The sequence below is a fragment of the Dermacentor silvarum genome, chromosome 2, assembly GCF_013339745.2.
Source record: "Dermacentor silvarum isolate Dsil-2018 chromosome 2, BIME_Dsil_1.4, whole genome shotgun sequence".
In the NCBI taxonomy this organism is placed as follows: Eukaryota; Metazoa; Arthropoda; class Arachnida; order Ixodida; family Ixodidae; genus Dermacentor; species Dermacentor silvarum.
The window spans coordinates 133684429-133690485 of NC_051155.1; positions in this window are offsets into that span (position 1 = coordinate 133684429).

Genomic DNA, 6057 nt, shown 5'->3' on the forward strand with positions numbered 1-6057 from the left:
ATATTCCGTACGTGCACCTGCTCGGTTCTAGGCAGGAAACAGCTGTGCGCTTAGCTGGGAAATTATTATAGTAGAACGAAAAAAGGGAGGGTGGAATCAGGTCAACTTTTAGCATGAACCGTATACATGACGCGCTGTTTCCAGTTATGTAGAAGAACGATGGAAAGCGGAATTCAAAACAGTTGAGGAACTCTGTCATGAAAGGAACCTCCCTTCACCTTGTGGATTTCCATGGAAATCTCACAATTGAGCAACTCTGGCGTCGTGCAATGGAAGTTTAAAAATTCTACTAAATCGGATTCTAAGAGAAAATGAGTTTGCGGACCGATGTCGTATACGTGGCCGAACGGGCTCGGCAATGTTATCATCATCATTAGCCTATATTTAATTAGGGCCACTGCAGGACGAAGGCCTCTCCCTGCGATCTCCAATTACCCCTGTCGTGCGCTATCTGATTCCAACTTGTTATCAATGTTAGCAATGTTATACTGCTACACAAATATTTTTATTATATGCAAATCATTTTTTTTTCTCCCAGGCAGCTCCGAGTAGCCGGTGACGGAGTGATGGACGGGCAGGCATCTTATATTGCTTTCGAAACGGGGCACTCTGCGTCTATTGCGAAAAAAGAAACTTAGTGTTGTCCAGCATATTAATGCATCTTTCATGCGTATAGACCTACACCCCGGCACTACGTCACGAAAAATGCGGTGGCGCTGTCGTCGAAAGTGACTTTGGCCTCGTAGGGACTCCGCCGCTGCGCCAACCTGAGTAGCCGCTCAGTTTCGCGGGTGCGTTCGCGGTTCTATGTGTGCGGTCCTTATTCTGTGGTTTTACTGGTTTTGCAACGAAGGAAGCACATTAGGCCGAGCTGCGCGGCGCCGGAAAACGCAACAGACTGAAGTTTTCATACATTTCCTGGTAAAACCGTCGCAAGCAATTGGCCGCCGCGCTAAGGAAGGAAAGTTGGGTTCCGATACATCATCAACTATGCGCCGAACATTTCGTGACAGTTAAGCTTCTCTGTCAGCTTGCGTGGCGTGCCGTTAATAGCGTGTCATTACAATTTCTTACCGCACTGTGGGAAAGCTTGATTAGGATGGGTTTTGGATGTATAGGTCGACTAGCAGATTCAACTGAAAACACGTTTCATTCAAACTTATTTTCATCTCTAGAAATTGAGCCACCTGTAGTATAGATAGCCTAGCACTTGTTCACATGCGCAGGCAGCACCGTCGCAACTGCGTTAATTGTAGTGTCGATGTCATCATCATCAGCCTATAATTATGTCCACTGCAGGACGAAGGCCAGTCCCTGCGATCTCCATTTACCCCTGTCTTGCGCTAGCTGATGCCAACTTATGGCTACAAATTTCCCAACTTCATCACCCCACCTAGTTTTCTGCCAACCTCGACGGCGCGTCCTTTGTCTTGGTATCCATTTTGTAAGCTCTAATGGTCCACCGGTTATCCATCCTACGCATTACTTGGCCTGCCCAGCTCCATTTTTCCCCTCTTGATGTCAACTAGAATATCGGATATCCCCGTTTGCTCTCTGATAAACACCGCTCTCTTCCTATCTCTTAACGTTAGGCCTAACATTTTGGTTCCACCGCTCTTTGTGCGGTCCTTAAGTTGTTCTGCTAGCTTTTTTGTTAGCCTCCAAGTTTCTGCCCCATATTTAGCACCGTTAGAATGTAATGATTGCATACTTTTCTTTTCAACGACAAGGGTAAGCTCCAAGTCGGGATTGGTAATGCCTGCCGTATGCACTCCAACCTAATTTCATTCGTCTGTAAATTTCTTTCTCATGATCAGGTTGCCCTGTGAGTAATTCACCTAGATAAACGTACTCCTTTAGACACAAGAGGGTGACTGGCGATCCTGAATTCTTGTTCCGGTGCCAGGCTATCGAACAATATATTTGTCTTCTGCATATTCATCTTCAACTCCACTCTTACACTTTCTCGGTTAAAGTCCTCAATCATTTGTTGTAATTCGTCTTCATTGTTGCTGAATAGGACAATGTCATCTGCAAAGTGAAGGCTCCTGAGATATTCGCCGTTGATCCTCAGTCCTAAGCCTTCCCAGTCTAAGAGCTTCAATACTTCTTCTAAGCATGCAGTGAATAGCATTGGAGCGATTCTATCTCCTTGCCTTACCCCTTTCTTGATAGGTAACTTTCTACTTTTCTTGTGGAGAACCAAGGTAGCTGTGGAATCCTTGTCACGTATGCTTCCTGTACTTCTTGATTACGCAATGCCTCTATGACTGCTAGTACTTTACAGGATCAAATCCCTTTTCATAATCTATGAAATCCGTATAGAGATGTTGATTGTAGCTCCCAAGATTTCTCGATTACCTTATTGATAACATGGATATGGTTAATCGTAGAATATCCCTTCTTGAAGCCAGCCTGTTCGCTTGGTTAGCTGAAGTCAAGTGTTCCTCTGATTCTATTGGAAATTACCTTGGTGAATATTTTATGCGGTACTGAAAGCAAGCTAATGCATCTATAATTCTTCAATTCTTTAACGTATTCCTTCTAATGGATTAGTATAATGTTGGCGTTCTTCAAGCTCTCTCGTACACTTCAAGTCGTGAGGCATTGCGTATAAAGGGCCGAACGCCTTTCAAGCATGATATCTCCTCCACCTTTGGAGAATCGACTGTTATTCCATCTTCTTCAGCATCTTTTTCTCTGGCAATGTCTTGCAAGGCGCTTCCAATTTCACCGCTAGTTCTCTGTATCCTGTTCACTACTTCGAATGAAAGTAGCTTGGCTGCTCTGGGATACTGTACAGGTCAGTAAAAAATTATTCTGCTGTTATTACTATGTCATCAAAATTGCTGATGATATTACCCTGCTTATTATCCAGTGCATACATCTAGCCTTGTCCTGTGTCAAGTTTGCTTCTCACTGATTTTATGCTGCGTCCATATTTTACTTGCTTCATCAATCTTTTCAACGTTATAATTTCGAATATCCCTTACTTTCTTTTTGTTGATCAGTTTTGACAGTTCAGCGAATTCTATCTGATCTTTTGAGTTTGACACTTTCATGCTTTGTCGTTTTTTTATTAGGTCCTTTGTTACTTGGGAGAGCTTACCTGCTGGTTGCCTCGGTACCTTACCTGCCACTTCAATTGCTCCTTCTGAGGTCAGCCTAGTTACAGTTTCCGTCATTAACTCCATGTTGTCCTAATCTTCCTGTCCTAAAGCTGCATATTTCTTTGCGAGCGCCAGCCCGAATTGGTCTGATTTTACCCTTACTGCGTCTAGGTTGGACTGTTTGGCATTGACTAATTTTACAAGCGGAGCCGTTTATGCTCAGCGTAATCTGTCTGTCGTCAACGGAAAATGTGGGCCGATCCTGGCGGCAACGCAGAAAGGTCCAAGCGCAATGGCACACACCCCTGTCAACTAGTGAAGCTGCGCATAGCCAAGTCTAGCTAAGCATGGTTGGAACTACTTAAGCTTAGTAAGTCATCGATAGCCAATCAATAGCCAATAAATAGCTAATTGATAATCGATCAATAATCAATAAATGCCGGAAAATGCTGGGGATGACTTGGTAGTACTTAGCCTAGCCTTAAAGCCAGGACTAGCTAGGTGCCCATAAGCGCCGCTGTCACTTTAGCATTGCGCCACCAGTGCAAGCTACGCTAGTTTTAAATGCGAATCATTTCTTGGCGAACATTCTCCACTTTGACAGTATCTATCTATCTATCTATCTATCTATCTATCTATCTATCTATCTATCTATCTATCTAGCCGCCTACGTCTTGGTGCTCTCATGGTCGTTTCTTTAACTTGGTAGGTACCAAAATTGGCACAGTATAACAAAAGTGTACGATGAACATAAATGATAGGTCATGACATGAATGTCATGACATGCGTGTGATTTAGGTGATGAAACTGCCACCTAAAACGGCAGTGACCCCGCGAGAGAGAGAGAGAGAGAAACGTTTATTCTTGAAACAGTGTCCCGAGCGAGGCCCGGTATCATCCTGAGGTGGGAAGGTTCCTTAGCCCAGGAACCCTCCGGCTTCGGCTGCCCTCTTGGCCCTGGCGACGACTTGTCGTTGGTCTTCCAGGTCCCCGAGGGCGAGCTTGGCCTCCCACGTTTCGAATAGGTGGTCTTCGTTTGCTTGTGGTGCTCGGTTAGCGTCCATTTCCGGCTGCATTTCGCTATCTTCATGCCACGGGCATTCCAAGAGCAAGTGTGCCAGGGTGTCGGCAACGTTGCAGAGTGGGCAGAGGTAGCTGTGGAGCGTCGGGTAGAGGCGGTGCATTATAGTTCCGTGAGTGTAAGTGTGACCCCGCGAAAAAAAGATTAACACTCAAAAACCACTGAAACGGGTTCGGATGTTGGTACTAAGTCAAGGAAACACTAAAGGTTGTTGGTAGAAGTTATAGCCGTGAGCATGACTCAGCAAAAGTGACATTGACTCAGCGAAAACAGATTAACACTCAAAAAACCACTGAAATGGGTTCGGACGTGGGTACTGAGTGAAGGAAACACTAAAGGATGGTGGTAGAAGTCACAGTCATGCTCATGACTCAGCAAAGTGACATTGAATCCGCGAAAAAAAATTTATCACTCAAAAACCATTGAAATGGGATCGGACTAAGTGAAGGAAACACTAAAGGATGATAGAAGTCATAGTCACGAGCATGACTAAGCAAAAATGACAATGACTTGGCGAAAAAAGATTAACACTCAAAAAACACTGAAACGGGTTCGGATGTTGGTACTAAGTCAAGGAAACACTAAAGGTTGTTGGTAGAAGTTATAGCCGTGAGCATGACTCAGCAAAAGTGACATTGACTCAGCGAAAACAGATTAACACTCAAAAAACCACTGAAATGGGTTCGGACGTGGGTACTGAGTGAAGGAAACACTAAAGGATGGTGGTAGAAGTCACAGTCATGCTCATGACTCAGCAAAGTGACATTGAATCCGCGAAAAAAAATTTATCACTCAAAAACCATTGAAATGGGATCGGACTAAGTGAAGGAAACACTAAAGGATGATAGAAGTCATAGTCACGAGCATGACTAAGCAAAAATGACAATGACTTGGCGAAAAAAGATTAACACTCAAAAAACACTGAAACGGGTTCGGATGTTGGTACTAAGTCAAGGAAACACTAAAGGTTGTTGGTAGAAGTTATAGCCGTGAGCATGACTCAGCAAAAGTGACATTGACTCAGCGAAAACAGATTAACACTCAAAAAACCACTGAAATGGGTTCGGACGTGGGTACTGAGTGAAGGAAACACTAAAGGATGGTGGTAGAAGTCACAGTCATGCTCATGACTCAGCAAAGTGACATTGAATCCGCGAAAAAAAATTTATCACTCAAAAACCATTGAAATGGGATCGGACTAAGTGAAGGAAACACTAAAGGATGATAGAAGTCATAGTCACGAGCATGACTAAGCAAAAATGACAATGACTTGGCGAAAAAAGATTAACACTCAAAAAACACTGAAACGGGTTCGGATGTTGGTACTAAGTCAAGGAAACACTAAAGGTTGTTGGTAGAAGTTATAGCCGTGAGCATGACTCAGCAAAAGTGACATTGACTCAGCGAAAACAGATTAACACTCAAAAAACCACTGAAATGGGTTCGGACGTGGGTACTGAGTGAAGGAAACACTAAAGGATGGTGGTAGAAGTCACAGTCATGCTCATGACTCAGCAAAGTGACATTGAATCCGCGAAAAAAAATTTATCACTCAAAACCATTGAAATGGGATCGGACTAAGTGAAGGAAACACTAAAGGATGATAGAAGTCATAGTCACGAGCATGACTAAGCAAAAATGACAATGACTTGGCGAAAAAAGATTAACACTCAAAAAACACTGAAACGGGTTCGGATGTTGGTACTAAGTCAAGGAAACACTAAAGGTTGTTGGTAGAAGTTATAGCCGTGAGCATGACTCAGCAAAAGTGACATTGACTCAGCGAAAACAGATTAACACTCAAAAAACCACTGAAATGGGTTCGGACGTGGGTACTGAGTGAAGGAAACACTAAAGGATGGTGGT